General features: G+C 51.0%; 61 non-coding genes across 61 annotated transcripts; all 61 read right to left on the bottom strand.

Annotated features, from left to right (window-relative positions):
• Positions 1-100: 100 nt before the first annotated feature.
• On the bottom strand, positions 101-219 carry LOC141039647 (5S ribosomal RNA). Its single transcript, XR_012200577.1, has one exon. It is a non-coding gene; the product is annotated as a 5S ribosomal RNA (ribosomal RNA).
• Positions 220-521: 302 nt separating this feature from the next.
• On the bottom strand, positions 522-640 carry LOC141039637 (5S ribosomal RNA). The gene has a single exon (XR_012200567.1). It is a non-coding gene; the product is annotated as a 5S ribosomal RNA (ribosomal RNA).
• Positions 641-945: 305 nt separating this feature from the next.
• LOC141039626 (5S ribosomal RNA) lies at positions 946-1,064 on the bottom strand. Its single transcript, XR_012200556.1, has one exon. It is a non-coding gene; the product is annotated as a 5S ribosomal RNA (ribosomal RNA).
• A 302-nt stretch (positions 1,065-1,366) lies between these two features.
• On the bottom strand, positions 1,367-1,485 carry LOC141039617 (5S ribosomal RNA). Its single transcript, XR_012200547.1, has one exon. It is a non-coding gene; the product is annotated as a 5S ribosomal RNA (ribosomal RNA).
• A 301-nt stretch (positions 1,486-1,786) lies between these two features.
• LOC141040506 (5S ribosomal RNA) lies at positions 1,787-1,905 on the bottom strand. The gene has a single exon (XR_012201409.1). It is a non-coding gene; the product is annotated as a 5S ribosomal RNA (ribosomal RNA).
• A 301-nt stretch (positions 1,906-2,206) lies between these two features.
• Positions 2,207-2,325, bottom strand: LOC141039607 (5S ribosomal RNA). Its single transcript, XR_012200537.1, has one exon. It is a non-coding gene; the product is annotated as a 5S ribosomal RNA (ribosomal RNA).
• A 302-nt stretch (positions 2,326-2,627) lies between these two features.
• On the bottom strand, positions 2,628-2,746 carry LOC141039596 (5S ribosomal RNA). Its single transcript, XR_012200526.1, has one exon. It is a non-coding gene; the product is annotated as a 5S ribosomal RNA (ribosomal RNA).
• A 302-nt stretch (positions 2,747-3,048) lies between these two features.
• On the bottom strand, positions 3,049-3,167 carry LOC141039585 (5S ribosomal RNA). The gene has a single exon (XR_012200514.1). It is a non-coding gene; the product is annotated as a 5S ribosomal RNA (ribosomal RNA).
• A 301-nt stretch (positions 3,168-3,468) lies between these two features.
• Positions 3,469-3,587, bottom strand: LOC141039575 (5S ribosomal RNA). Its single transcript, XR_012200504.1, has one exon. It is a non-coding gene; the product is annotated as a 5S ribosomal RNA (ribosomal RNA).
• Positions 3,588-3,890: 303 nt separating this feature from the next.
• Positions 3,891-4,009, bottom strand: LOC141039566 (5S ribosomal RNA). The gene has a single exon (XR_012200495.1). It is a non-coding gene; the product is annotated as a 5S ribosomal RNA (ribosomal RNA).
• A 303-nt stretch (positions 4,010-4,312) lies between these two features.
• On the bottom strand, positions 4,313-4,431 carry LOC141039555 (5S ribosomal RNA). Its single transcript, XR_012200484.1, has one exon. It is a non-coding gene; the product is annotated as a 5S ribosomal RNA (ribosomal RNA).
• Positions 4,432-4,734: 303 nt separating this feature from the next.
• On the bottom strand, positions 4,735-4,853 carry LOC141039546 (5S ribosomal RNA). Its single transcript, XR_012200475.1, has one exon. It is a non-coding gene; the product is annotated as a 5S ribosomal RNA (ribosomal RNA).
• Positions 4,854-5,154: 301 nt separating this feature from the next.
• LOC141039873 (5S ribosomal RNA) lies at positions 5,155-5,272 on the bottom strand. The gene has a single exon (XR_012200806.1). It is a non-coding gene; the product is annotated as a 5S ribosomal RNA (ribosomal RNA).
• A 305-nt stretch (positions 5,273-5,577) lies between these two features.
• Positions 5,578-5,696, bottom strand: LOC141039536 (5S ribosomal RNA). Its single transcript, XR_012200465.1, has one exon. It is a non-coding gene; the product is annotated as a 5S ribosomal RNA (ribosomal RNA).
• Positions 5,697-5,998: 302 nt separating this feature from the next.
• On the bottom strand, positions 5,999-6,117 carry LOC141039525 (5S ribosomal RNA). The gene has a single exon (XR_012200454.1). It is a non-coding gene; the product is annotated as a 5S ribosomal RNA (ribosomal RNA).
• A 302-nt stretch (positions 6,118-6,419) lies between these two features.
• LOC141039514 (5S ribosomal RNA) lies at positions 6,420-6,538 on the bottom strand. Its single transcript, XR_012200443.1, has one exon. It is a non-coding gene; the product is annotated as a 5S ribosomal RNA (ribosomal RNA).
• Positions 6,539-6,840: 302 nt separating this feature from the next.
• On the bottom strand, positions 6,841-6,959 carry LOC141039503 (5S ribosomal RNA). The gene has a single exon (XR_012200432.1). It is a non-coding gene; the product is annotated as a 5S ribosomal RNA (ribosomal RNA).
• Positions 6,960-7,261: 302 nt separating this feature from the next.
• LOC141039492 (5S ribosomal RNA) lies at positions 7,262-7,380 on the bottom strand. The gene has a single exon (XR_012200421.1). It is a non-coding gene; the product is annotated as a 5S ribosomal RNA (ribosomal RNA).
• Positions 7,381-7,682: 302 nt separating this feature from the next.
• LOC141039481 (5S ribosomal RNA) lies at positions 7,683-7,801 on the bottom strand. Its single transcript, XR_012200410.1, has one exon. It is a non-coding gene; the product is annotated as a 5S ribosomal RNA (ribosomal RNA).
• A 302-nt stretch (positions 7,802-8,103) lies between these two features.
• LOC141039470 (5S ribosomal RNA) lies at positions 8,104-8,222 on the bottom strand. Its single transcript, XR_012200399.1, has one exon. It is a non-coding gene; the product is annotated as a 5S ribosomal RNA (ribosomal RNA).
• A 302-nt stretch (positions 8,223-8,524) lies between these two features.
• LOC141039460 (5S ribosomal RNA) lies at positions 8,525-8,643 on the bottom strand. The gene has a single exon (XR_012200389.1). It is a non-coding gene; the product is annotated as a 5S ribosomal RNA (ribosomal RNA).
• Positions 8,644-8,945: 302 nt separating this feature from the next.
• Positions 8,946-9,064, bottom strand: LOC141039449 (5S ribosomal RNA). Its single transcript, XR_012200378.1, has one exon. It is a non-coding gene; the product is annotated as a 5S ribosomal RNA (ribosomal RNA).
• A 302-nt stretch (positions 9,065-9,366) lies between these two features.
• On the bottom strand, positions 9,367-9,485 carry LOC141039438 (5S ribosomal RNA). Its single transcript, XR_012200367.1, has one exon. It is a non-coding gene; the product is annotated as a 5S ribosomal RNA (ribosomal RNA).
• Positions 9,486-9,787: 302 nt separating this feature from the next.
• On the bottom strand, positions 9,788-9,906 carry LOC141039427 (5S ribosomal RNA). Its single transcript, XR_012200356.1, has one exon. It is a non-coding gene; the product is annotated as a 5S ribosomal RNA (ribosomal RNA).
• Positions 9,907-10,208: 302 nt separating this feature from the next.
• On the bottom strand, positions 10,209-10,327 carry LOC141039416 (5S ribosomal RNA). Its single transcript, XR_012200345.1, has one exon. It is a non-coding gene; the product is annotated as a 5S ribosomal RNA (ribosomal RNA).
• Positions 10,328-10,629: 302 nt separating this feature from the next.
• On the bottom strand, positions 10,630-10,748 carry LOC141039406 (5S ribosomal RNA). Its single transcript, XR_012200335.1, has one exon. It is a non-coding gene; the product is annotated as a 5S ribosomal RNA (ribosomal RNA).
• Positions 10,749-11,050: 302 nt separating this feature from the next.
• Positions 11,051-11,169, bottom strand: LOC141039394 (5S ribosomal RNA). Its single transcript, XR_012200324.1, has one exon. It is a non-coding gene; the product is annotated as a 5S ribosomal RNA (ribosomal RNA).
• Positions 11,170-11,471: 302 nt separating this feature from the next.
• On the bottom strand, positions 11,472-11,590 carry LOC141039381 (5S ribosomal RNA). Its single transcript, XR_012200310.1, has one exon. It is a non-coding gene; the product is annotated as a 5S ribosomal RNA (ribosomal RNA).
• A 302-nt stretch (positions 11,591-11,892) lies between these two features.
• On the bottom strand, positions 11,893-12,011 carry LOC141039370 (5S ribosomal RNA). Its single transcript, XR_012200299.1, has one exon. It is a non-coding gene; the product is annotated as a 5S ribosomal RNA (ribosomal RNA).
• A 302-nt stretch (positions 12,012-12,313) lies between these two features.
• LOC141039360 (5S ribosomal RNA) lies at positions 12,314-12,432 on the bottom strand. Its single transcript, XR_012200289.1, has one exon. It is a non-coding gene; the product is annotated as a 5S ribosomal RNA (ribosomal RNA).
• A 302-nt stretch (positions 12,433-12,734) lies between these two features.
• Positions 12,735-12,853, bottom strand: LOC141039349 (5S ribosomal RNA). Its single transcript, XR_012200278.1, has one exon. It is a non-coding gene; the product is annotated as a 5S ribosomal RNA (ribosomal RNA).
• Positions 12,854-13,155: 302 nt separating this feature from the next.
• On the bottom strand, positions 13,156-13,274 carry LOC141039338 (5S ribosomal RNA). Its single transcript, XR_012200267.1, has one exon. It is a non-coding gene; the product is annotated as a 5S ribosomal RNA (ribosomal RNA).
• A 302-nt stretch (positions 13,275-13,576) lies between these two features.
• Positions 13,577-13,695, bottom strand: LOC141040558 (5S ribosomal RNA). The gene has a single exon (XR_012201461.1). It is a non-coding gene; the product is annotated as a 5S ribosomal RNA (ribosomal RNA).
• A 302-nt stretch (positions 13,696-13,997) lies between these two features.
• On the bottom strand, positions 13,998-14,116 carry LOC141040541 (5S ribosomal RNA). The gene has a single exon (XR_012201444.1). It is a non-coding gene; the product is annotated as a 5S ribosomal RNA (ribosomal RNA).
• Positions 14,117-14,418: 302 nt separating this feature from the next.
• Positions 14,419-14,537, bottom strand: LOC141040549 (5S ribosomal RNA). The gene has a single exon (XR_012201452.1). It is a non-coding gene; the product is annotated as a 5S ribosomal RNA (ribosomal RNA).
• A 302-nt stretch (positions 14,538-14,839) lies between these two features.
• Positions 14,840-14,958, bottom strand: LOC141040538 (5S ribosomal RNA). Its single transcript, XR_012201441.1, has one exon. It is a non-coding gene; the product is annotated as a 5S ribosomal RNA (ribosomal RNA).
• Positions 14,959-15,260: 302 nt separating this feature from the next.
• On the bottom strand, positions 15,261-15,379 carry LOC141040527 (5S ribosomal RNA). Its single transcript, XR_012201430.1, has one exon. It is a non-coding gene; the product is annotated as a 5S ribosomal RNA (ribosomal RNA).
• A 302-nt stretch (positions 15,380-15,681) lies between these two features.
• LOC141040516 (5S ribosomal RNA) lies at positions 15,682-15,800 on the bottom strand. Its single transcript, XR_012201419.1, has one exon. It is a non-coding gene; the product is annotated as a 5S ribosomal RNA (ribosomal RNA).
• A 302-nt stretch (positions 15,801-16,102) lies between these two features.
• LOC141040504 (5S ribosomal RNA) lies at positions 16,103-16,221 on the bottom strand. The gene has a single exon (XR_012201407.1). It is a non-coding gene; the product is annotated as a 5S ribosomal RNA (ribosomal RNA).
• Positions 16,222-16,523: 302 nt separating this feature from the next.
• On the bottom strand, positions 16,524-16,642 carry LOC141040540 (5S ribosomal RNA). Its single transcript, XR_012201443.1, has one exon. It is a non-coding gene; the product is annotated as a 5S ribosomal RNA (ribosomal RNA).
• Positions 16,643-16,944: 302 nt separating this feature from the next.
• Positions 16,945-17,063, bottom strand: LOC141040494 (5S ribosomal RNA). The gene has a single exon (XR_012201397.1). It is a non-coding gene; the product is annotated as a 5S ribosomal RNA (ribosomal RNA).
• Positions 17,064-17,365: 302 nt separating this feature from the next.
• On the bottom strand, positions 17,366-17,484 carry LOC141040483 (5S ribosomal RNA). Its single transcript, XR_012201386.1, has one exon. It is a non-coding gene; the product is annotated as a 5S ribosomal RNA (ribosomal RNA).
• Positions 17,485-17,786: 302 nt separating this feature from the next.
• Positions 17,787-17,905, bottom strand: LOC141040472 (5S ribosomal RNA). Its single transcript, XR_012201375.1, has one exon. It is a non-coding gene; the product is annotated as a 5S ribosomal RNA (ribosomal RNA).
• A 302-nt stretch (positions 17,906-18,207) lies between these two features.
• On the bottom strand, positions 18,208-18,326 carry LOC141040461 (5S ribosomal RNA). Its single transcript, XR_012201364.1, has one exon. It is a non-coding gene; the product is annotated as a 5S ribosomal RNA (ribosomal RNA).
• A 302-nt stretch (positions 18,327-18,628) lies between these two features.
• On the bottom strand, positions 18,629-18,747 carry LOC141040450 (5S ribosomal RNA). The gene has a single exon (XR_012201353.1). It is a non-coding gene; the product is annotated as a 5S ribosomal RNA (ribosomal RNA).
• Positions 18,748-19,049: 302 nt separating this feature from the next.
• On the bottom strand, positions 19,050-19,168 carry LOC141040439 (5S ribosomal RNA). Its single transcript, XR_012201342.1, has one exon. It is a non-coding gene; the product is annotated as a 5S ribosomal RNA (ribosomal RNA).
• A 302-nt stretch (positions 19,169-19,470) lies between these two features.
• On the bottom strand, positions 19,471-19,589 carry LOC141040428 (5S ribosomal RNA). Its single transcript, XR_012201331.1, has one exon. It is a non-coding gene; the product is annotated as a 5S ribosomal RNA (ribosomal RNA).
• A 302-nt stretch (positions 19,590-19,891) lies between these two features.
• On the bottom strand, positions 19,892-20,010 carry LOC141040417 (5S ribosomal RNA). The gene has a single exon (XR_012201320.1). It is a non-coding gene; the product is annotated as a 5S ribosomal RNA (ribosomal RNA).
• Positions 20,011-20,312: 302 nt separating this feature from the next.
• Positions 20,313-20,431, bottom strand: LOC141040408 (5S ribosomal RNA). The gene has a single exon (XR_012201311.1). It is a non-coding gene; the product is annotated as a 5S ribosomal RNA (ribosomal RNA).
• A 302-nt stretch (positions 20,432-20,733) lies between these two features.
• On the bottom strand, positions 20,734-20,852 carry LOC141040396 (5S ribosomal RNA). The gene has a single exon (XR_012201299.1). It is a non-coding gene; the product is annotated as a 5S ribosomal RNA (ribosomal RNA).
• Positions 20,853-21,154: 302 nt separating this feature from the next.
• On the bottom strand, positions 21,155-21,273 carry LOC141040386 (5S ribosomal RNA). Its single transcript, XR_012201289.1, has one exon. It is a non-coding gene; the product is annotated as a 5S ribosomal RNA (ribosomal RNA).
• Positions 21,274-21,575: 302 nt separating this feature from the next.
• On the bottom strand, positions 21,576-21,694 carry LOC141040375 (5S ribosomal RNA). The gene has a single exon (XR_012201278.1). It is a non-coding gene; the product is annotated as a 5S ribosomal RNA (ribosomal RNA).
• Positions 21,695-21,996: 302 nt separating this feature from the next.
• Positions 21,997-22,115, bottom strand: LOC141040539 (5S ribosomal RNA). Its single transcript, XR_012201442.1, has one exon. It is a non-coding gene; the product is annotated as a 5S ribosomal RNA (ribosomal RNA).
• A 302-nt stretch (positions 22,116-22,417) lies between these two features.
• LOC141040364 (5S ribosomal RNA) lies at positions 22,418-22,536 on the bottom strand. The gene has a single exon (XR_012201267.1). It is a non-coding gene; the product is annotated as a 5S ribosomal RNA (ribosomal RNA).
• A 302-nt stretch (positions 22,537-22,838) lies between these two features.
• Positions 22,839-22,957, bottom strand: LOC141040353 (5S ribosomal RNA). Its single transcript, XR_012201256.1, has one exon. It is a non-coding gene; the product is annotated as a 5S ribosomal RNA (ribosomal RNA).
• Positions 22,958-23,259: 302 nt separating this feature from the next.
• LOC141040342 (5S ribosomal RNA) lies at positions 23,260-23,378 on the bottom strand. Its single transcript, XR_012201245.1, has one exon. It is a non-coding gene; the product is annotated as a 5S ribosomal RNA (ribosomal RNA).
• Positions 23,379-23,680: 302 nt separating this feature from the next.
• On the bottom strand, positions 23,681-23,799 carry LOC141040331 (5S ribosomal RNA). The gene has a single exon (XR_012201234.1). It is a non-coding gene; the product is annotated as a 5S ribosomal RNA (ribosomal RNA).
• Positions 23,800-24,101: 302 nt separating this feature from the next.
• Positions 24,102-24,220, bottom strand: LOC141040537 (5S ribosomal RNA). The gene has a single exon (XR_012201440.1). It is a non-coding gene; the product is annotated as a 5S ribosomal RNA (ribosomal RNA).
• A 302-nt stretch (positions 24,221-24,522) lies between these two features.
• Positions 24,523-24,641, bottom strand: LOC141040319 (5S ribosomal RNA). The gene has a single exon (XR_012201223.1). It is a non-coding gene; the product is annotated as a 5S ribosomal RNA (ribosomal RNA).
• Positions 24,642-24,943: 302 nt separating this feature from the next.
• On the bottom strand, positions 24,944-25,062 carry LOC141040308 (5S ribosomal RNA). Its single transcript, XR_012201212.1, has one exon. It is a non-coding gene; the product is annotated as a 5S ribosomal RNA (ribosomal RNA).
• A 302-nt stretch (positions 25,063-25,364) lies between these two features.
• Positions 25,365-25,483, bottom strand: LOC141040297 (5S ribosomal RNA). Its single transcript, XR_012201201.1, has one exon. It is a non-coding gene; the product is annotated as a 5S ribosomal RNA (ribosomal RNA).
• Between the last annotated feature and the right edge of the window lie 61 nt (positions 25,484-25,544).

The following is a 25,544-nucleotide window of genomic DNA, read 5'->3' as shown; positions in this document are numbered from 1 at the left end:
AGCTAAAACTTACCGTAAACGTGCAAAATAATAAAACGTGCTAAACATACGTCGCGCTCGTGCGTTTTGTTTTGCACGCGGTGCAAAACAAATTAAAAAGGGAATGCAACACGAGGACTTCCCAGGAGGTCACCCATCCTAGTACTACTCTCGCCCAAGCACGCTTAACTTCGGAGTTCTGATGGGATCCGGTGCTTTAGTGCTGGTATGATCGCATCCGACATGTTACCCCCGTCTTCGTCCCTTATGCTTGCCCCTCCCAGCTCCACTACACACACGATTGCACATTCCTTTGGCCGCTCCCGCTCAACTACGGAGACGAGTTTTACCACGGTTCAACCGCACCAGTGCCTATTTACCATGGTTTCGACCCCTTTCAGAACACGCTTGCCGCCGCTAGACGCGTGAATAATGAGCAGCGAGCTAAAACTTACCGTAAACGTGCAAAATAATAAAACGTGCTAAACATACGTCGCGCTCGTGCGTTTTGTTTTGCACGCGGTGCAAAACAAATTAAAAAGGGAATGCAACACGAGGACTTCCCAGGAGGTCACCCATCCTAGTACTACTCTCGCCCAAGCACGCTTAACTTCGGAGTTCTGATGGGATCCGGTGCTTTAGTGCTGGTATGATCGCATCCGACATGTTACCCCCGTCTTCGTCCCTTATGCTTGCCCCTCCCAGCTCCACTACACACACGATTGCACATTCCTTTGGCCGCTCCCGCTCAACTACGGAGACGAGTTTTACCACGGTTCAACCGCACCAGTGCCTATTTACCATGGTTTCGACCCCTTTCAGAACACGCTTGCCGCCGCTAGAGACGCTGTGAATAATGAGGCAGCGAGCTAAAACTTACCGTAAACGTGCAAAATAATAAAACGTGCTAAACATACGTCGCGCTCGTGCGTTTTGTTTTGCACGCGGTGCAAACAAATTAAAAAGGGAATGCAACACGAGGACTTCCCAGGAGGTCACCCATCCTAGTACTACTCTCGCCCAAGCACGCTTAACTTCGGAGTTCTGATGGGATCCGGTGCTTTAGTGCTGGTATGATCGCATCCGACATGTTACCCCCGTCTTCGTCCCTTATGCTTGCCCCTCCCAGCTCCACTACACACACGATTGCACATTCCTTTGGCCGCTCCCGCTCAACTACGGAGACGAGTTTTACCACGGTTCAACCGCACCAGTGCCTATTTACCATGGTTTCGACCCCTTTCAGAACACGCTTGCCGCCGCTAGACGCGTGAATAATGAGCAGCGAGCTAAAACTTACCGTAAACGTGCAAAATAATAAAACGTGCTAAACATACGTCGCGCTCGTGCGTTTTGTTTTGCACGCGGTGCAAAACAAATTAAAAAGGGAATGCAACACGAGGACTTCCCAGGAGGTCACCCATCCTAGTACTACTCTCGCCCAAGCACGCTTAACTTCGGAGTTCTGATGGGATCCGGTGCTTTAGTGCTGGTATGATCGCATCCGACATGTTACCCCCGTCTTCGTCCCTTATGCTTGCCCCTCCCAGCTCCACTACACACACGATTGCACATTCCTTTGGCCGCTCCCGCTCAACTACGGAGACGAGTTTTACCACGGTTCAACCGCACCAGTGCCTATTTACCATGGTTTCGACCCCTTTCAGAACACGCTTGCCGCCGCTGGACGCGTGAAGAATGAGCAGCGAGCTAAAACTTACCGTAAACGTGCAAAATAATAAAACGTGCTAAACATACGTCGCGCTCGTGCGTTTTGTTTTGCACGCGGTGCAAAACAAATTAAAAGGGTATGCAACACGAGGACTTCCCAGGAGGTCACCCATCCTAGTACTACTCTCGCCCAAGCACGCTTAACTTCGGAGTTCTGATGGGATCCGGTGCTTTAGTGCTGGTATGATCGCATCCGACATGTTACCCCCGTCTTCGTCCCTTATGCTTGCCCCTCCCAGCTCCACTACACACACGATTGCACATTCCTTTGGCCGCTCCCGCTCAACTACGGAGACGAGTTTTACCACGGTTCAACCGCACCAGTGCCTATTTACCATGGTTTCGACCCCTTTCAGAACACGCTTGCCGCCGCTGACGCGTGAATAATGAGCAGCGAGCTAAAACTTACCGTAAACGTGCAAAATAATAAAACGTGCTAAACATACGTCGCGCTCGTGCGTTTTGTTTTGCACGCGGTGCAAAACAAATTAAAAAGGGAATGCAACACGAGGACTTCCCAGGAGGTCACCCATCCTAGTACTACTCTCGCCCAAGCACGCTTAACTTCGGAGTTCTGATGGGATCCGGTGCTTTAGTGCTGGTATGATCGCATCCGACATGTTACCCCCGTCTTCGTCCCTTATGCTTGCCCCTCCCAGCTCCACTACACACACGATTGCACATTCCTTTGGCCGCTCCCGCTCAACTACGGAGACGAGTTTTACCACGGTTCAACCGCACCAGTGCCTATTTACCATGGTTTCGACCCCTTTCAGAACACGCTTGCCGCCGCTAGACGCGTGAATAATGAGCAGCGAGCTAAAACTTACCGTAAACGTGCAAAATAATAAAACGTGCTAAACATACGTCGCGCTCGTGCGTTTTGTTTTGCACGCGGTGCAAAACAAATTAAAAAGGGAATGCAACACGAGGACTTCCCAGGAGGTCACCCATCCTAGTACTACTCTCGCCCAAGCACGCTTAACTTCGGAGTTCTGATGGGATCCGGTGCTTTAGTGCTGGTATGATCGCATCCGACATGTTACCCCCCGTCTTCGTCCCTTATGCTTGCCCCTCCCAGCTCCACTACACACACGATTGCACATTCCTTTGGCCGCTCCCGCTCAACTACGGAGACGAGTTTACCCACGGTTCAACCGCACCAGTGCCTATTTACCATGGTTTCGACCCCTTTCAGAACACGCTTGCCGCCGCTGGACGCGTGAATAATGAGCAGCGAGCTAAAACTTACCGTAAACGTGCAAAATAATAAAACGTGCTAAACATACGTCGCGCTCGTGCGTTTTGTTTTGCACGCGGTGCAAAACAAATTAAAAGGGAATGCAACACGAGGACTTCCCAGGAGGTCACCCATCCTAGTACTACTCTCGCCCAAGCACGCTTAACTTCGGAGTTCTGATGGGATCCGGTGCTTTAGTGCTGGTATGATCGCATCCGACATGTTACCCCCGTCTTCGTCCCTTATGCTTGCCCCTCCCAGCTCCACTACACACACGATTGCACATTCCTTTGGCCGCTCCCGCTCAACTACGGAGACGAGTTTTACCACGGTTCAACCGCACCAGTGCCTATTTACCATGGTTTCGACCCCTTTCAGAACACGCTTGCCGCCGCTAGACGCGTGAATAATGAGCAGCGAGCTAAACTTACCGGTAACGTGCAAAATAATAAAACGTGCTAAACATACGTCGCGCTCGTGCGTTTTGTTTTGCACGCGGTGCAAAACAAATTAAAAAGGGAATGCAACACGAGGACTTCCCAGGAGGTCACCCATCCTAGTACTACTCTCGCCCAAGCACGCTTAACTTCGGAGTTCTGATGGGATCCGGTGCTTTAGTGCTGGTATGATCGCATCCGACATGTTACCCCCGTCTTCGTCCCTTATGCTTGCCCCTCCCAGCTCCACTACACACACGATTGCACATTCCTTTGGCCGCTCCCGCTCAACTACGGAGACGAGTTTTACCACGGTTCAACCGCACCAGTGCCTATTTACCATGGTTTCGACCCCTTTCAGAAACACGCTTGCCGCCGCTAGACGCGTGAATAATGAGCAGCGAGCTAAAACTTACCGTAAACGTGCAAAATAATAAAACGTGCTAAACATACGTCGCGCTCGTGCGTTTTGTTTTGCACGCGGTGCAAAACAAATTAAAAAGGGAATGCAACACGAGGACTTCCCAGGAGGTCACCCATCCTAGTACTACTCTCGCCCAAGCACGCTTAACTTCGGAGTTCTGATGGGATCCGGTGCTTTAGTGCTGGTATGATCGCATCCGACATGTTACCCCCGTCTTCGTCCCTTATGCTTGCCCCTCCCCAGCTCCACTACACACACGATTGCACATTCCTTTGGCCGCTCCCGCTCAACTACGGAGACGAGTTTTACCACGGTTCAACCGCACCAGTGCCTATTTACCATGGTTTCGACCCCTTTCAGAACACGCTTGCCGCCGCTGGACGCGTGAATAATGAGCAGCGAGCTAAAACTTACCGTAAACGTGCAAAATAATAAAACGTGCTAAACATACGTCGCGCTCGTGCGTTTTGTTTTGCACGCGGTGCAAAACAAATTAAAAAGGGAATGCAACACGAGGACTTCCCAGGAGGTCACCCATCCTAGTACTACTCTCGCCCAAGCACGCTTAACTTCGGAGTTCTGATGGGATCCGGTGCTTTAGTGCTGGTATGATCGCATCCGACATGTTACCCCCGTCTTCGTCCCTTATGCTTGCCCCTCCCAGCTCCACTTACACACACGATTGCACATTCCTTTGGCCGCTCCCGCTCAACTACGGAGACGAGTTTTACCACGGTTCAACCGCACCAGTGCCTATTTACCATGGTTTCGACCCCTTTCAGAACACGCTTGCCGCCGCTAGACGCGTGAATAATGAGCAGCGAGCTAAAACTTACCGTAAACGTGCAAAATAATAAAACGTGCTAAACATACGTCGCGCTCGTGCGTTTTGTTTTGCACGCGGTGCAAAACAAATTAAAAAGGGAATGCAACACGAGGACTTCCCAGGAGGTCACCCATCCTAGTACTACTCTCGCCCAAGCACGCTTAACTTCGGAGTTCTGATGGGATCCGGTGCTTTAGTGCTGGTATGATCGCATCCGACATGTTACCCCCGTCTTCGTCCCTTATGCTTGCCCCTCCCAGCTCCACTACACACACGATTGCACATTCCTTTGGCCGCTCCCGCTCAACTACGGAGACGAGTTTTACCACGGTTCAACCGCACCAGTGCCTATTTACCATGGTTTCGACCCCTTTCAGAACACGCTTGCCGCCGCTAGACGCGTGAATAATGAGCAGCGAGCTAAAACTTACCGTAAACGTGCAAAATAATAAAACGTGCTAAACATACGTCGCGCTCGTGCGTTTGTTTTGCACGCGGTGCAAAACAAATTAAAAAGGGAATGCAACACGAGGACTTCCCAGGAGGTCACCCATCCTAGTACTACTCTCGCCCAAGCACGCTTAACTTCGAGTTCTGATGGGATCCGGTGCTTTAGTGCTGGTATGATCGCATCCGACATGTTACCCCCGTCCTTCGTCCCTTATGCTTGCCCCTCCCAGCTCCACTACACACACGATTGCACATTCCTTTGGCCGCTCCCGCTCAACTACGGAGACGAGTTTTACCACGGTTCAACCGCACCAGTGCCTATTTACCAGGTTTCGACCCCTTTCAGAACACGCTTGCCGCCGCTAGACGCGTGAATAATGAGCAGCGAGCTAAAACTTACCGTAAACGTGCAAAATAATAAAAAAACGTGCTAAACATACGTCGCGCTCGTGCGTTTTGTTTTGCACGCGGTGCAAAACAAATTAAAAAGGGAATGCAACACGAGGACTTCCCAGGAGGTCACCCATCCTAGTACTACTCTCGCCCAAGCACGCTTAACTTCGGAGTTCTGATGGGATCCGGTGCTTTAGTGCTGGTATGATCGCATCCGACATGTTACCCCCGTCTTCGTCCCTTATGCTTGCCCCTCCCAGCTCCACTACACACACGATTGCACATTCCTTTGGCCGCTCCCGCTCAACTACGGAGACGAGTTTTACCACGGTTCAACCGCACCAGTGCCTATTTACCATGGTTTCGACCCCTTTCAGAACACGCTTGCCGCCGCTAGACGCGTGAATAATGAGCAGCGAGCTAAAACTTACCGTAAACGTGCAAAATAATAAAACGTGCTAAACATACGTCGCGCTCGTGCGTTTTGTTTTGCACGCGGTGCAAAACAAATTAAAAAGGGAATGCAACACGAGGACTTCCCAGGAGGTCACCCATCCTAGTACTACTCTCGCCCAAGCACGCTTAACTTCGGAGTTCTGATGGGATCCGGTGCTTTAGTGCTGGTATGATCGCATCCGACATGTTACCCCCGTCTTCGTCCCTTATGCTTGCCCCTCCCAGCTCCACTACACACACGATTGCACATTCCTTTGGCCGCTCCCGCTCAACTACGGAGACGAGTTTTACCACGGTTCAACCGCACCAGTGCCTATTTACCATGGTTTCGACCCCTTTCAGAACACGCTTGCCGCCGCTAGACGCGTGAATAATGAGCAGCGAGCTAAAACTTACCGTAAACGTGCAAAATAATAAAACGTGCTAAACATACGTCGCGCTCGTGCGTTTTGTTTTGCACGCGGTGCAAAACAAATTAAAAAGGGAATGCAACACGAGGACTTCCCAGGAGGTCACCCATCCTAGTACTACTCTCGCCCAAGCACGCTTAACTTCGGAGTTCTGATGGGATCCGGTGCTTTAGTGCTGGTATGATCGCATCCGACATGTTACCCCCGTCTTCGTCCCTTATGCTTGCCCCTCCCAGCTCCACTACACACACGATTGCACATTCCTTTGGCCGCTCCCGCTCAACTACGGAGACGAGTTTTACCACGGTTCAACCGCACCAGTGCCTATTTACCATGGTTTCGACCCCTTTCAGAACACGCTTGCCGCCGCTAGACGCGTGAATAATGAGCAGCGAGCTAAAACTTACCGTAAACGTGCAAAATAATAAAACGTGCTAAACATACGTCGCGCTCGTGCGTTTTGTTTTGCACGCGGTGCAAAACAAATTAAAAAGGGAATGCAACACGAGGACTTCCCAGGAGGTCACCCATCCTAGTACTACTCTCGCCCAAGCACGCTTAACTTCGGAGTTCTGATGGGATCCGGTGCTTTAGTGCTGGTATGATCGCATCCGACATGTTACCCCCGTCTTCGTCCCTTATGCTTGCCCCTCCCAGCTCCACTACACACACGATTGCACATTCCTTTGGCCGCTCCCGCTCAACTACGGAGACGAGTTTTACCACGGTTCAACCGCACCAGTGCCTATTTACCATGGTTTCGACCCCTTTCAGAACACGCTTGCCGCCGCTAGACGCGTGAATAATGAGCAGCGAGCTAAAACTTACCGTAAACGTGCAAAATAATAAAACGTGCTAAACATACGTCGCGCTCGTGCGTTTTGTTTTGCACGCGGTGCAAAACAAATTAAAAAGGGAATGCAACACGAGGACTTCCCAGGAGGTCACCCATCCTAGTACTACTCTCGCCCAAGCACGCTTAACTTCGGAGTTCTGATGGGATCCGGTGCTTTAGTGCTGGTATGATCGCATCCGACATGTTACCCCCGTCTTCGTCCCTTATGCTTGCCCCTCCCAGCTCCACTACACACACGATTGCACATTCCTTTGGCCGCTCCCGCTCAACTACGGAGACGAGTTTTACCACGGTTCAACCGCACCAGTGCCTATTTACCATGGTTTCGACCCCTTTCAGAACACGCTTGCCGCCGCTAGACGCGTGAATAATGAGCAGCGAGCTAAAACTTACCGTAAACGTGCAAAATAATAAAACGTGCTAAACATACGTCGCGCTCGTGCGTTTTGTTTTGCACGCGGTGCAAAACAAATTAAAAAGGGAATGCAACACGAGGACTTCCCAGGAGGTCACCCATCCTAGTACTACTCTCGCCCAAGCACGCTTAACTTCGGAGTTCTGATGGGATCCGGTGCTTTAGTGCTGGTATGATCGCATCCGACATGTTACCCCCGTCTTCGTCCCTTATGCTTGCCCCTCCCAGCTCCACTACACACACGATTGCACATTCCTTTGGCCGCTCCCGCTCAACTACGGAGACGAGTTTTACCACGGTTCAACCGCACCAGTGCCTATTTACCATGGTTTCGACCCCTTTCAGAACACGCTTGCCGCCGCTAGACGCGTGAATAATGAGCAGCGAGCTAAAACTTACCGTAAACGTGCAAAATAATAAAACGTGCTAAACATACGTCGCGCTCGTGCGTTTTGTTTTGCACGCGGTGCAAAACAAATTAAAAAGGGAATGCAACACGAGGACTTCCCAGGAGGTCACCCATCCTAGTACTACTCTCGCCCAAGCACGCTTAACTTCGGAGTTCTGATGGGATCCGGTGCTTTAGTGCTGGTATGATCGCATCCGACATGTTACCCCCGTCTTCGTCCCTTATGCTTGCCCCTCCCAGCTCCACTACACACACGATTGCACATTCCTTTGGCCGCTCCCGCTCAACTACGGAGACGAGTTTTACCACGGTTCAACCGCACCAGTGCCTATTTACCATGGTTTCGACCCCTTTCAGAACACGCTTGCCGCCGCTAGACGCGTGAATAATGAGCAGCGAGCTAAAACTTACCGTAAACGTGCAAAATAATAAAACGTGCTAAACATACGTCGCGCTCGTGCGTTTTGTTTTGCACGCGGTGCAAAACAAATTAAAAAGGGAATGCAACACGAGGACTTCCCAGGAGGTCACCCATCCTAGTACTACTCTCGCCCAAGCACGCTTAACTTCGGAGTTCTGATGGGATCCGGTGCTTTAGTGCTGGTATGATCGCATCCGACATGTTACCCCCGTCTTCGTCCCTTATGCTTGCCCCTCCCAGCTCCACTACACACACGATTGCACATTCCTTTGGCCGCTCCCGCTCAACTACGGAGACGAGTTTTACCACGGTTCAACCGCACCAGTGCCTATTTACCATGGTTTCGACCCCTTTCAGAACACGCTTGCCGCCGCTAGACGCGTGAATAATGAGCAGCGAGCTAAAACTTACCGTAAACGTGCAAAATAATAAAACGTGCTAAACATACGTCGCGCTCGTGCGTTTTGTTTTGCACGCGGTGCAAAACAAATTAAAAAGGGAATGCAACACGAGGACTTCCCAGGAGGTCACCCATCCTAGTACTACTCTCGCCCAAGCACGCTTAACTTCGGAGTTCTGATGGGATCCGGTGCTTTAGTGCTGGTATGATCGCATCCGACATGTTACCCCCGTCTTCGTCCCTTATGCTTGCCCCTCCCAGCTCCACTACACACACGATTGCACATTCCTTTGGCCGCTCCCGCTCAACTACGGAGACGAGTTTTACCACGGTTCAACCGCACCAGTGCCTATTTACCATGGTTTCGACCCCTTTCAGAACACGCTTGCCGCCGCTAGACGCGTGAATAATGAGCAGCGAGCTAAAACTTACCGTAAACGTGCAAAATAATAAAACGTGCTAAACATACGTCGCGCTCGTGCGTTTTGTTTTGCACGCGGTGCAAAACAAATTAAAAAGGGAATGCAACACGAGGACTTCCCAGGAGGTCACCCATCCTAGTACTACTCTCGCCCAAGCACGCTTAACTTCGGAGTTCTGATGGGATCCGGTGCTTTAGTGCTGGTATGATCGCATCCGACATGTTACCCCCGTCTTCGTCCCTTATGCTTGCCCCTCCCAGCTCCACTACACACACGATTGCACATTCCTTTGGCCGCTCCCGCTCAACTACGGAGACGAGTTTTACCACGGTTCAACCGCACCAGTGCCTATTTACCATGGTTTCGACCCCTTTCAGAACACGCTTGCCGCCGCTAGACGCGTGAATAATGAGCAGCGAGCTAAAACTTACCGTAAACGTGCAAAATAATAAAACGTGCTAAACATACGTCGCGCTCGTGCGTTTTGTTTTGCACGCGGTGCAAAACAAATTAAAAAGGGAATGCAACACGAGGACTTCCCAGGAGGTCACCCATCCTAGTACTACTCTCGCCCAAGCACGCTTAACTTCGGAGTTCTGATGGGATCCGGTGCTTTAGTGCTGGTATGATCGCATCCGACATGTTACCCCCGTCTTCGTCCCTTATGCTTGCCCCTCCCAGCTCCACTACACACACGATTGCACATTCCTTTGGCCGCTCCCGCTCAACTACGGAGACGAGTTTTACCACGGTTCAACCGCACCAGTGCCTATTTACCATGGTTTCGACCCCTTTCAGAACACGCTTGCCGCCGCTAGACGCGTGAATAATGAGCAGCGAGCTAAAACTTACCGTAAACGTGCAAAATAATAAAACGTGCTAAACATACGTCGCGCTCGTGCGTTTTGTTTTGCACGCGGTGCAAAACAAATTAAAAAGGGAATGCAACACGAGGACTTCCCAGGAGGTCACCCATCCTAGTACTACTCTCGCCCAAGCACGCTTAACTTCGGAGTTCTGATGGGATCCGGTGCTTTAGTGCTGGTATGATCGCATCCGACATGTTACCCCCGTCTTCGTCCCTTATGCTTGCCCCTCCCAGCTCCACTACACACACGATTGCACATTCCTTTGGCCGCTCCCGCTCAACTACGGAGACGAGTTTTACCACGGTTCAACCGCACCAGTGCCTATTTACCATGGTTTCGACCCCTTTCAGAACACGCTTGCCGCCGCTAGACGCGTGAATAATGAGCAGCGAGCTAAAACTTACCGTAAACGTGCAAAATAATAAAACGTGCTAAACATACGTCGCGCTCGTGCGTTTTGTTTTGCACGCGGTGCAAAACAAATTAAAAAGGGAATGCAACACGAGGACTTCCCAGGAGGTCACCCATCCTAGTACTACTCTCGCCCAAGCACGCTTAACTTCGGAGTTCTGATGGGATCCGGTGCTTTAGTGCTGGTATGATCGCATCCGACATGTTACCCCCGTCTTCGTCCCTTATGCTTGCCCCTCCCAGCTCCACTACACACACGATTGCACATTCCTTTGGCCGCTCCCGCTCAACTACGGAGACGAGTTTTACCACGGTTCAACCGCACCAGTGCCTATTTACCATGGTTTCGACCCCTTTCAGAACACGCTTGCCGCCGCTAGACGCGTGAATAATGAGCAGCGAGCTAAAACTTACCGTAAACGTGCAAAATAATAAAACGTGCTAAACATACGTCGCGCTCGTGCGTTTTGTTTTGCACGCGGTGCAAAACAAATTAAAAAGGGAATGCAACACGAGGACTTCCCAGGAGGTCACCCATCCTAGTACTACTCTCGCCCAAGCACGCTTAACTTCGGAGTTCTGATGGGATCCGGTGCTTTAGTGCTGGTATGATCGCATCCGACATGTTACCCCCGTCTTCGTCCCTTATGCTTGCCCCTCCCAGCTCCACTACACACACGATTGCACATTCCTTTGGCCGCTCCCGCTCAACTACGGAGACGAGTTTTACCACGGTTCAACCGCACCAGTGCCTATTTACCATGGTTTCGACCCCTTTCAGAACACGCTTGCCGCCGCTAGACGCGTGAATAATGAGCAGCGAGCTAAAACTTACCGTAAACGTGCAAAATAATAAAACGTGCTAAACATACGTCGCGCTCGTGCGTTTTGTTTTGCACGCGGTGCAAAACAAATTAAAAAGGGAATGCAACACGAGGACTTCCCAGGAGGTCACCCATCCTAGTACTACTCTCGCCCAAGCACGCTTAACTTCGGAGTTCTGATGGGATCCGGTGCTTTAGTGCTGGTATGATCGCATCCGACATGTTACCCCCGTCTTCGTCCCTTATGCTTGCCCCTCCCAGCTCCACTACACACACGATTGCACATTCCTTTGGCCGCTCCCGCTCAACTACGGAGACGAGTTTTACCACGGTTCAACCGCACCAGTGCCTATTTACCATGGTTTCGACCCCTTTCAGAACACGCTTGCCGCCGCTAGACGCGTGAATAATGAGCAGCGAGCTAAAACTTACCGTAAACGTGCAAAATAATAAAACGTGCTAAACATACGTCGCGCTCGTGCGTTTTGTTTTGCACGCGGTGCAAAACAAATTAAAAAGGGAATGCAACACGAGGACTTCCCAGGAGGTCACCCATCCTAGTACTACTCTCGCCCAAGCACGCTTAACTTCGGAGTTCTGATGGGATCCGGTGCTTTAGTGCTGGTATGATCGCATCCGACATGTTACCCCCGTCTTCGTCCCTTATGCTTGCCCCTCCCAGCTCCACTACACACACGATTGCACATTCCTTTGGCCGCTCCCGCTCAACTACGGAGACGAGTTTTACCACGGTTCAACCGCACCAGTGCCTATTTACCATGGTTTCGACCCCTTTCAGAACACGCTTGCCGCCGCTAGACGCGTGAATAATGAGCAGCGAGCTAAAACTTACCGTAAACGTGCAAAATAATAAAACGTGCTAAACATACGTCGCGCTCGTGCGTTTTGTTTTGCACGCGGTGCAAAACAAATTAAAAAGGGAATGCAACACGAGGACTTCCCAGGAGGTCACCCATCCTAGTACTACTCTCGCCCAAGCACGCTTAACTTCGGAGTTCTGATGGGATCCGGTGCTTTAGTGCTGGTATGATCGCATCCGACATGTTACCCCCGTCTTCGTCCCTTATGCTTGCCCCTCCCAGCTCCACTACACACACGATTGCACATTCCTTTGGCCGCTCCCGCTCAACTACGGAGACGAGTTTTACCACGGTTCAACCGCACCAGTGCCTATTTACCATGGTTTCGACCCCTTTCAGAACACGCTTGCCGCCGCTAGACGCGTGAATAATGAGCAGCGAGCTAAAACTTACCGTAAACGTGCAAAATAATAAAACGTGCTAAACATACGTCGCGCTCGTGCGTTTTGTTTTGCACGCGGTGCAAAACAAATTAAAAAGGGAATGCAACACGAGGACTTCCCAGGAGGTCACCCATCCTAGTACTACTCTCGCCCAAGCACGCTTAACTTCGGAGTTCTGATGGGATCCGGTGCTTTAGTGCTGGTATGATCGCATCCGACATGTTACCCCCGTCTTCGTCCCTTATGCTTGCCCCTCCCAGCTCCACTACACACACGATTGCACATTCCTTTGGCCGCTCCCGCTCAACTACGGAGACGAGTTTTACCACGGTTCAACCGCACCAGTGCCTATTTACCATGGTTTCGACCCCTTTCAGAACACGCTTGCCGCCGCTAGACGCGTGAATAATGAGCAGCGAGCTAAAACTTACCGTAAACGTGCAAAATAATAAAACGTGCTAAACATACGTCGCGCTCGTGCGTTTTGTTTTGCACGCGGTGCAAAACAAATTAAAAAGGGAATGCAACACGAGGACTTCCCAGGAGGTCACCCATCCTAGTACTACTCTCGCCCAAGCACGCTTAACTTCGGAGTTCTGATGGGATCCGGTGCTTTAGTGCTGGTATGATCGCATCCGACATGTTACCCCCGTCTTCGTCCCTTATGCTTGCCCCTCCCAGCTCCACTACACACACGATTGCACATTCCTTTGGCCGCTCCCGCTCAACTACGGAGACGAGTTTTACCACGGTTCAACCGCACCAGTGCCTATTTACCATGGTTTCGACCCCTTTCAGAACACGCTTGCCGCCGCTAGACGCGTGAATAATGAGCAGCGAGCTAAAACTTACCGTAAACGTGCAAAATAATAAAACGTGCTAAACATACGTCGCGCTCGTGCGTTTTGTTTTGCACGCGGTGCAAAACAAATTAAAAAGGGAATGCAACACGAGGACTTCCCAGGAGGTCACCCATCCTAGTACTACTCTCGCCCAAGCACGCTTAACTTCGGAGTTCTGATGGGATCCGGTGCTTTAGTGCTGGTATGATCGCATCCGACATGTTACCCCCGTCTTCGTCCCTTATGCTTGCCCCTCCCAGCTCCACTACACACACGATTGCACATTCCTTTGGCCGCTCCCGCTCAACTACGGAGACGAGTTTTACCATGGTTCAACCGCACCAGTGCCTATTTACCATGGTTTCGACCCCTTTCAGAACACGCTTGCCGCCGCTAGACGCGTGAATAATGAGCAGCGAGCTAAAACTTACCGTAAACGTGCAAAATAATAAAACGTGCTAAACATACGTCGCGCTCGTGCGTTTTGTTTTGCACGCGGTGCAAAACAAATTAAAAAGGGAATGCAACACGAGGACTTCCCAGGAGGTCACCCATCCTAGTACTACTCTCGCCCAAGCACGCTTAACTTCGGAGTTCTGATGGGATCCGGTGCTTTAGTGCTAGTATGATCGCATCCGACATGTTACCCCCGTCTTCGTCCCTTATGCTTGCCCCTCCCAGCTCCACTACACACACGATTGCACATTCCTTTGGCCGCTCCCGCTCAACTACGGAGACGAGTTTTACCACGGTTCAACCGCACCAGTGCCTATTTACCATGGTTTCGACCCCTTTCAGAACACGCTTGCCGCCGCTAGACGCGTGAATAATGAGCAGCGAGCTAAAACTTACCGTAAACGTGCAAAATAATAAAACGTGCTAAACATACGTCGCGCTCGTGCGTTTTGTTTTGCACGCGGTGCAAAACAAATTAAAAAGGGAATGCAACACGAGGACTTCCCAGGAGGTCACCCATCCTAGTACTACTCTCGCCCAAGCACGCTTAACTTCGGAGTTCTGATGGGATCCGGTGCTTTAGTGCTGGTATGATCGCATCCGACATGTTACCCCCGTCTTCGTCCCTTATGCTTGCCCCTCCCAGCTCCACTACACACACGATTGCACATTCCTTTGGCCGCTCCCGCTCAACTACGGAGACGAGTTTTACCACGGTTCAACCGCACCAGTGCCTATTTACCATGGTTTCGACCCCTTTCAGAACACGCTTGCCGCCGCTAGACGCGTGAATAATGAGCAGCGAGCTAAAACTTACCGTAAACGTGCAAAATAATAAAACGTGCTAAACATACGTCGCGCTCGTGCGTTTTGTTTTGCACGCGGTGCAAAACAAATTAAAAAGGGAATGCAACACGAGGACTTCCCAGGAGGTCACCCATCCTAGTACTACTCTCGCCCAAGCACGCTTAACTTCGGAGTTCTGATGGGATCCGGTGCTTTAGTGCTGGTATGATCGCATCCGACATGTTACCCCCGTCTTCGTCCCTTATGCTTGCCCCTCCCAGCTCCACTACACACACGATTGCACATTCCTTTGGCCGCTCCCGCTCAACTACGGAGACGAGTTTTACCACGGTTCAACCGCACCAGTGCCTATTTACCATGGTTTCGACCCCTTTCAGAACACGCTTGCCGCCGCTAGACGCGTGAATAATGAGCAGCGAGCTAAAACTTACCGTAAACGTGCAAAATAATAAAACGTGCTAAACATACGTCGCGCTCGTGCGTTTTGTTTTGCACGCGGTGCAAAACAAATTAAAAAGGGAATGCAACACGAGGACTTCCCAGGAGGTCACCCATCCTAGTACTACTCTCGCCCAAGCACGCTTAACTTCGGAGTTCTGATGGGATCCGGTGCTTTAGTGCTGGTATGATCGCATCCGACATGTTACCCCCGTCTTCGTCCCTTATGCTTGCCCCTCCCAGCTCCACTACACACACGATTGCACATTCCTTTGGCCGCTCCCGCTCAACTACGGAGACGAGTTTTACCACGGTTCAACCGCACCAGTGCCTATTTACCATGGTTTCGACCCCTTTCAGAACACGCTTGCCGCCGCTAGACGCGTGAATAATGAGCAGCGAGCTAAAACTTACCGTAAACGTGCAAAATAATAAAACGTGCTAAACATACGTCGCGCTCGTGCGTTTTGTTTTGCACGCGGTGCAAAACAAATTAAAAAGGGAATGCAACACGAGGACTTCCCAGGAGGTCACCCATCCTAGTACTACTCTCGCCCAAGCACGCTTAACTTCGGAGTTCTGATGGGATCCGGTGCTTTAGTGCTGGTATGATCGCATCCGACATGTTACCCCCGTCTTCGTCCCTTATGCTTGCCCCTCCCAGCTCCACTACACACACGATTGCACATTCCTTTGGCCGCTCCCGCTCAACTACGGAGACGAGTTTTACCACGGTTCAACCGCACCAGTGCCTATTTACCATGGTTTCGACCCCTTTCAGAACACGCTTGCCGCCGCTAGACGCGTGAATAATGAGCAGCGAGCTAAAACTTACCGTAAACGTGCAAAATAATAAAACGTGCTAAACATACGTCGCGCTCGTGCGTTTTGTTTTGCACGCGGTGCAAAACAAATTAAAAAGGGAATGCAACACGAGGACTTCCCAGGAGGTCACCCATCCTAGTACTACTCTCGCCCAAGCACGCTTAACTTCGGAGTTCTGATGGGATCCGGTGCTTTAGTGCTGGTATGATCGCATCCGACATGTTACCCCCGTCTTCGTCCCTTATGCTTGCCCCTCCCAGCTCCACTACACACACGATTGCACATTCCTTTGGCCGCTCCCGCTCAACTACGGAGACGAGTTTTACCATGGTTCAACCGCACCAGTGCCTATTTACCATGGTTTCGACCCCTTTCAGAACACGCTTGCCGCCGCTAGACGCGTGAATAATGAGCAGCGAGCTAAAACTTACCGTAAACGTGCAAAATAATAAAACGTGCTAAACATACGTCGCGCTCGTGCGTTTTGTTTTGCACGCGGTGCAAAACAAATTAAAAAGGGAATGCAACACGAGGACTTCCCAGGAGGTCACCCATCCTAGTACTACTCTCGCCCAAGCACGCTTAACTTCGGAGTTCTGATGGGATCCGGTGCTTTAGTGCTAGTATGATCGCATCCGACATGTTACCCCCGTCTTCGTCCCTTATGCTTGCCCCTCCCAGCTCCACTACACACACGATTGCACATTCCTTTGGCCGCTCCCGCTCAACTACGGAGACGAGTTTTACCACGGTTCAACCGCACCAGTGCCTATTTACCATGGTTTCGACCCCTTTCAGAACACGCTTGCCGCCGCTAGACGCGTGAATAATGAGCAGCGAGCTAAAACTTACCGTAAACGTGCAAAATAATAAAACGTGCTAAACATACGTCGCGCTCGTGCGTTTTGTTTTGCACGCGGTGCAAAACAAATTAAAAAGGGAATGCAACACGAGGACTTCCCAGGAGGTCACCCATCCTAGTACTACTCTCGCCCAAGCACGCTTAACTTCGGAGTTCTGATGGGATCCGGTGCTTTAGTGCTGGTATGATCGCATCCGACATGTTACCCCCGTCTTCGTCCCTTATGCTTGCCCCTCCCAGCTCCACTACACACACGATTGCACATTCCTTTGGCCGCTCCCGCTCAACTACGGAGACGAGTTTTACCACGGTTCAACCGCACCAGTGCCTATTTACCATGGTTTCGACCCCTTTCAGAACACGCTTGCCGCCGCTAGACGCGTGAATAATGAGCAGCGAGCTAAAACTTACCGTAAACGTGCAAAATAATAAAACGTGCTAAACATACGTCGCGCTCGTGCGTTTTGTTTTGCACGCGGTGCAAAACAAATTAAAAAGGGAATGCAACACGAGGACTTCCCAGGAGGTCACCCATCCTAGTACTACTCTCGCCCAAGCACGCTTAACTTCGGAGTTCTGATGGGATCCGGTGCTTTAGTGCTGGTATGATCGCATCCGACATGTTACCCCCGTCTTCGTCCCTTATGCTTGCCCCTCCCAGCTCCACTACACACACGATTGCACATTCCTTTGGCCGCTCCCGCTCAACTACGGAGACGAGTTTTACCACGGTTCAACCGCACCAGTGCCTATTTACCATGGTTTCGACCCCTTTCAGAACACGCTTGCCGCCGCTAGACGCGTGAATAATGAGCAGCGAGCTAAAACTTACCGTAAACGTGCAAAATAATAAAACGTGCTAAACATACGTCGCGCTCGTGCGTTTTGTTTTGCACGCGGTGCAAAACAAATTAAAAAGGGAATGCAACACGAGGACTTCCCAGGAGGTCACCCATCCTAGTACTACTCTCGCCCAAGCACGCTTAACTTCGGAGTTCTGATGGGATCCGGTGCTTTAGTGCTGGTATGATCGCATCCGACATGTTACCCCCGTCTTCGTCCCTTATGCTTGCCCCTCCCAGCTCCACTACACACACGATTGCACATTCCTTTGGCCGCTCCCGCTCAACTACGGAGACGAGTTTTACCACGGTTCAACCGCACCAGTGCCTATTTACCATGGTTTCGACCCCTTTCAGAACACGCTTGCCGCCGCTAGACGCGTGAATAATGAGCAGCGAGCTAAAACTTACCGTAAACGTGCAAAATAATAAAACGTGCTAAACATACGTCGCGCTCGTGCGTTTTGTTTTGCACGCGGTGCAAAACAAATTAAAAAGGGAATGCAACACGAGGACTTCCCAGGAGGTCACCCATCCTAGTACTACTCTCGCCCAAGCACGCTTAACTTCGGAGTTCTGATGGGATCCGGTGCTTTAGTGCTGGTATGATCGCATCCGACATGTTACCCCCGTCTTCGTCCCTTATGCTTGCCCCTCCCAGCTCCACTACACACACGATTGCACATTCCTTTGGCCGCTCCCGCTCAACTACGGAGACGAGTTTTACCACGGTTCAACCGCACCAGTGCCTATTTACCATGGTTTCGACCCCTTTCAGAACACGCTTGCCGCCGCTAGACGCGTGAATAATGAGCAGCGAGCTAAAACTTACCGTAAACGTGCAAAATAATAAAACGTGCTAAACATACGTCGCGCTCGTGCGTTTTGTTTTGCACGCGGTGCAAAACAAATTAAAAAGGGAATGCAACACGAGGACTTCCCAGGAGGTCACCCATCCTAGTACTACTCTCGCCCAAGCACGCTTAACTTCGGAGTTCTGATGGGATCCGGTGCTTTAGTGCTGGTATGATCGCATCCGACATGTTACCCCCGTCTTCGTCCCTTATGCTTGCCCCTCCCAGCTCCACTACACACACGATTGCACATTCCTTTGGCCGCTCCCGCTCAACTACGGAGACGAGTTTTACCACGGTTCAACCGCACCAGTGCCTATTTACCATGGTTTCGACCCCTTTCAGAACACGCTTGCCGCCGCTAGACGCGTGAATAATGAGCAGCGAGCTAAAACTTACCGTAAACGTGCAAAATAATAAAACGTGCTAAACATACGTCGCGCTCGTGCGTTTTGTTTTGCACGCGGTGCAAAACAAATTAAAAAGGGAATGCAACACGAGGACTTCCCAGGAGGTCACCCATCCTAGTACTACTCTCGCCCAAGCACGCTTAACTTCGGAGTTCTGATGGGATCCGGTGCTTTAGTGCTGGTATGATCGCATCCGACATGTTACCCCCGTCTTCGTCCCTTATGCTTGCCCCTCCCAGCTCCACTACACACACGATTGCACATTCCTTTGGCCGCTCCCGCTCAACTACGGAGACGAGTTTTACCACGGTTCAACCGCACCAGTGCCTATTTACCATGGTTTCGACCCCTTTCAGAACACGCTTGCCGCCGCTAGACGCGTGAATAATGAGCAGCGAGCTAAAACTTACCGTAAACGTGCAAAATAATAAAACGTGCTAAACATACGTCGCGCTCGTGCGTTTTGTTTTGCACGCGGTGCAAAACAAATTAAAAAGGGAATGCAACACGAGGACTTCCCAGGAGGTCACCCATCCTAGTACTACTCTCGCCCAAGCACGCTTAACTTCGGAGTTCTGATGGGATCCGGTGCTTTAGTGCTGGTATGATCGCATCCGACATGTTACCCCCGTCTTCGTCCCTTATGCTTGCCCCTCCCAGCTCCACTACACACACGATTGCACATTCCTTTGGCCGCTCCCGCTCAACTACGGAGACGAGTTTTACCACGGTTCAACCGCACCAGTGCCTATTTACCATGGTTTCGACCCCTTTCAGAACACGCTTGCCGCCGCTAGACGCGTGAATAATGAGCAGCGAGCTAAAACTTACCGTAAACGTGCAAAATAATAAAACGTGCTAAACATACGTCGCGCTCGTGCGTTTTGTTTTGCACGCGGTGCAAAACAAATTAAAAAGGGAATGCAACACGAGGACTTCCCAGGAGGTCACCCATCCTAGTACTACTCTCGCCCAAGCACGCTTAACTTCGGAGTTCTGATGGGATCCGGTGCTTTAGTGCTGGTATGATCGCATCCGACATGTTACCCCCGTCTTCGTCCCTTATGCTTGCCCCTCCCAGCTCCACTACACACACGATTGCACATTCCTTTGGCCGCTCCCGCTCAACTACGGAGACGAGTTTTACCATGGTTCAACCGCACCAGTGCCTATTTACCATGGTTTCGACCCCTTTCAGAACACGCTTGCCGCCGCTAGACGCGTGAATAATGAGCAGCGAGCTAAAACTTACCGTAAACGTGCAAAATAATAAAACGTGCTAAACATACGTCGCGCTCGTGCGTTTTGTTTTGCACGCGGTGCAAAACAAATTAAAAAGGGAATGCAACACGAGGACTTCCCAGGAGGTCACCCATCCTAGTACTACTCTCGCCCAAGCACGCTTAACTTCGGAGTTCTGATGGGATCCGGTGCTTTAGTGCTGGTATGATCGCATCCGACATGTTACCCCCGTCTTCGTCCCTTATGCTTGCCCCTCCCAGCTCCACTACACACACGATTGCACATTCCTTTGGCCGCTCCCGCTCAACTACGGAGACGAGTTTTACCACGGTTCAACCGCACCAGTGCCTATTTACCATGGTTTCGACCCCTTTCAGAACACGCTTGCCGCCGCTAGACGCGTGAATAATGAGCAGCGAGCTAAAACTTACCGTAAACGTGCAAAATAATAAAACGTGCTAAACATACGTCGCGCTCGTGCGTTTTGTTTTGCACGCGGTGCAAAACAAATTAAAAAGGGAATGCAACACGAGGACTTCCCAGGAGGTCACCCATCCTAGTACTACTCTCGCCCAAGCACGCTTAACTTCGGAGTTCTGATGGGATCCGGTGCTTTAGTGCTGGTATGATCGCATCCGACATGTTACCCCCGTCTTCGTCCCTTATGCTTGCCCCTCCCAGCTCCACTACACACACGATTGCACATTCCTTTGGCCGCTCCCGCTCAACTACGGAGACGAGTTTTACCACGGTTCAACCGCACCAGTGCCTATTTACCATGGTTTCGACCCCTTTCAGAACACGCTTGCCGCCGCTAGACGCGTGAATAATGAGCAGCGAGCTAAAACTTACCGTAAACGTGCAAAATAATAAAACGTGCTAAACATACGTCGCGCTCGTGCGTTTTGTTTTGCACGCGGTGCAAAACAAATTAAAAAGGGAATGCAACACGAGGACTTCCCAGGAGGTCACCCATCCTAGTACTACTCTCGCCCAAGCACGCTTAACTTCGGAGTTCTGATGGGATCCGGTGCTTTAGTGCTGGTATGATCGCATCCGACATGTTACCCCCGTCTTCGTCCCTTATGCTTGCCCCTCCCAGCTCCACTACACACACGATTGCACATTCCTTTGGCCGCTCCCGCTCAACTACGGAGACGAGTTTTACCACGGTTCAACCGCACCAGTGCCTATTTACCATGGTTTCGACCCCTTTCAGAACACGCTTGCCGCCGCTAGACGCGTGAATAATGAGCAGCGAGCTAAAACTTACCGTAAACGTGCAAAATAATAAAACGTGCTAAACATACGTCGCGCTCGTGCGTTTTGTTTTGCACGCGGTGCAAAACAAATTAAAAAGGGAATGCAACACGAGGACTTCCCAGGAGGTCACCCATCCTAGTACTACTCTCGCCCAAGCACGCTTAACTTCGGAGTTCTGATGGGATCCGGTGCTTTAGTGCTGGTATGATCGCATCCGACATGTTACCCCCGTCTTCGTCCCTTATGCTTGCCCCTCCCAGCTCCACTACACACACGATTGCACATTCCTTTGGCCGCTCCCGCTCAACTACGGAGACGAGTTTTACCACGGTTCAACCGCACCAGTGCCTATTTACCATGGTTTCGACCCCTTTCAGAACACGCTTGCCGCCGCTAGACGCGTGAATAATGAGCAGCGAGCTAAAACTTACCGTAAACGTGCAAAATAATAAAACGTGCTAAACATACGTCGCGCTCGTGCGTTTTGTTTTGCACGCGGTGCAAAACAAATTAAAAAGGGAATGCAACACGAGGACTTCCCAGGAGGTCACCCATCCTAGTACTACTCTCGCCCAAGCACGCTTAACTTCGGAGTTCTGATGGGATCCGGTGCTTTAGTGCTAGTATGATCGCATCCGACATGTTACCCCCGTCTTCGTCCCTTATGCTTGCCCCTCCCAGCTCCACTACACACACGATTGCACATTCCTTTGGCCGCTCCCGCTCAACTACGGAGACGAGTTTTACCACGGTTCAACCGCACCAGTGCCTATTTACCATGGTTTCGACCCCTTTCAGAACACGCTTGCCGCCGCTAGACGCGTGAATAATGAGCAGCGAGCTAAAACTTACCGTAAACGTGCAAAATAATAAAACGTGCTAAACATACGTCGCGCTCGTGCGTTTTGTTTTGCACGCGGTGCAAAACAAATTAAAAAGGGAATGCAACACGAGGACTTCCCAGGAGGTCACCCATCCTAGTACTACTCTCGCCCAAGCACGCTTAACTTCGGAGTTCTGATGGGATCCGGTGCTTTAGTGCTGGTATGATCGCATCCGACATGTTACCCCCGTCTTCGTCCCTTATGCTTGCCCCTCCCAGCTCCACTACACACACGATTGCACATTCCTTTGGCCGCTCCCGCTCAACTACGGAGACGAGTTTTACCACGGTTCAACCGCACCAGTGCCTATTTACCATGGTTTCGACCCCTTTCAGAACACGCTTGCCGCCGCTAGACGCGTGAATAATGAGCAGCGAGCTAAAACTTACCGTAAACGTGCAAAATAATAAAACGTGCTAAACATACGTCGCGCTCGTGCGTTTTGTTTTGCACGCGGTGCAAAACAAATTAAAAAGGGAATGCAACACGAGGACTTCCCAGGAGGTCACCCATCCTAGTACTACTCTCGCCCAAGCACGCTTAACTTCGGAGTTCTGATGGGATCCGGTGCTTTAGTGCTGGTATGATCGCATCCGACATGTTACCCCCGTCTTCGTCCCTTATGCTTGCCCCTCCCAGCTCCACTACACACACGATTGCACATTCCTTTGGCCGCTCCCGCTCAACTACGGAGACGAGTTTTACCACGGTTCAACCGCACCAGTGCCTATTTACCATGGTTTCGACCCCTTTCAGAACACGCTTGCCGCCGCTAGACGCGTGAATAATGAGCAGCGAGCTAAAACTTACCGTAAACGTGCAAAATAATAAAACGTGCTAAACATACGTCGCGCTCGTGCGTTTTGTTTTGCACGCGGTGCAAAACAAATTAAAAAGGGAATGCAACACGAGGACTTCCCAGGAGGTCACCCATCCTAGTACTACTCTCGCCCAAGCACGCTTAACTTCGGAGTTCTGATGGGATCCGGTGCTTTAGTGCTGGTATGATCGCATCCGACATGTTACCCCCGTCTTCGTCCCTTATGCTTGCCCCTCCCAGCTCCACTACACACACGATTGCACATTCCTTTGGCCGCTCCCGCTCAACTACGGAGACGAGTTTTACCACGGTTCAACCGCACCAGTGCCTATTTACCATGGTTTCGACCCCTTTCAGAACACGCTTGCCGCCGCTAGACGCGTGAATAATGAGCAGCGAGCTAAAACTTACCGTAAACGTGCAAAATAATAAAACGTGCTAAACATACGTCGCGCTCGTGCGTTTTGTTTTGCACGCGGTGCAAAACAAATTAAAAAGGGAATGCAACACGAGGACTTCCCAGGAGGTCACCCATCCTAGTACTACTCTCGCCCAAGCACGCTTAACTTCGGAGTTCTGATGGGATCCGGTGCTTTAGTGCTGGTATGATCGCATCCGACATGTTACCCCCGTCTTCGTCCCTTATGCTTGCCCCTCCCAGCTCCACTACACACACGATTGCACATTCCTTTGGCCGCTCCCGCTCAACTACGGAGACGAGTTTTACCATGGTTCAACCGCACCAGTGCCTATTTACCATGGTTTCGACCCCTTTCAGAACACGCTTGCCGCCGCTAGACGCGTGAATAATGAGCAGCGAGCTAAAACTTACCGTAAACGTGCAAAATAATAAAACGTGCTAAACATACGTCGCGCTCGTGCGTTTTGTTTTGCACGCGGTGCAAAACAAATTAAAAAGGGAATGCAACACGAGGACTTCCCAGGAGGTCACCCATCCTAGTACTACTCTCGCCCAAGCACGCTTAACTTCGGAGTTCTGATGGGATCCGGTGCTTTAGTGCTAGTATGATCGCATCCGACATGTTACCCCCGTCTTCGTCCCTTATGCTTGCCCCTCCCAGCTCCACTACACACACGATTGCACATTCCTTTGGCCGCTCCCGCTCAACTACGGAGACGAGTTTTACCACGGTTCAACCGCACCAGTGCCTATTTACCATGGTTTCGACCCCTTTCAGAACACGCTTGCCGCCGCTAGACGCGTGAATAATGAGCAGCGAGCTAAAACTTACCGTAAACGTGCAAAATAATAAAACGTGCTAAACATACGTCGCGCTCGTGCGTTTTGTTTTGCACGCGGTGCAAAACAAATTAAAAAGGGAATGCAACACGAGGACTTCCCAGGAGGTCACCCATCCTAGTACTACTCTCGCCCAAGCACGCTTAACTTCGGAGTTCTGATGGGATCCGGTGCTTTAGTGCTGGTATGATCGCATCCGACATGTTACCCCCGTCTTCGTCCCTTATGCTTGCCCCTCCCAGCTCCACTACACACACGATTGCACATTCCTTTGGCCGCTCCCGCTCAACTACGGAGACGAGTTTTACCACGGTTCAACCGCACCAGTGCCTATTTACCATGGTTTCGACCCCTTTCAGAACACGCTTGCCGCCGCTAGACGCGTGAATAATGAGCAGCGAGCTAAAACTTACCGTAAACGTGCAAAATAATAAAACGTGCTAAACATACGTCGCGCTCGTGCGTTTTGTTTTGCACGCGGTGCAAAACAAATTAAAAAGGGAATGCAACACGAGGACTTCCCAGGAGGTCACCCATCCTAGTACTACTCTCGCCCAAGCACGCTTAACTTCGGAGTTCTGATGGGATCCGGTGCTTTAGTGCTGGTATGATCGCATCCGACATGTTACCCCCGTCTTCGTCCCTTATGCTTGCCCCTCCCAGCTCCACTACACACACGATTGCACATTCCTTTGGCCGCTCCCGCTCAACTACGGAGACGAGTTTTACCACGGTTCAACCGCACCAGTGCCTATTTACCATGGTTTCGACCCCTTTCAGAACACGCTTGCCGCCGCTAGACGCGTGAATAATGAGCAGCGAGCTAAAACTTACCGTAAACGTGCAAAATAATAAAACGTGCTAAACATACGTCGCGCTCGTGCGTTTTGTTTTGCACGCGGTGCAAAACAAATTAAAAAGGGAATGCAACACGAGGACTTCCCAGGAGGTCACCCATCCTAGTACTACTCTCGCCCAAGCACGCTTAACTTCGGAGTTCTGATGGGATCCGGTGCTTTAGTGCTGGTATGATCGCATCCGACATGTTACCCCCGTCTTCGTCCCTTATGCTTGCCCCTCCCAGCTCCACTACACACACGA

The sequence above is a fragment of the Aegilops tauschii genome, chromosome 1, assembly GCF_002575655.3.
Source record: "Aegilops tauschii subsp. strangulata cultivar AL8/78 chromosome 1, Aet v6.0, whole genome shotgun sequence".
Taxonomy (NCBI): domain Eukaryota; kingdom Viridiplantae; phylum Streptophyta; class Magnoliopsida; order Poales; family Poaceae; genus Aegilops; species Aegilops tauschii.
The sequence above is the reverse complement of the archived record's forward strand: the minus strand, read 5'-3'. Positions and strand labels throughout refer to the sequence as shown.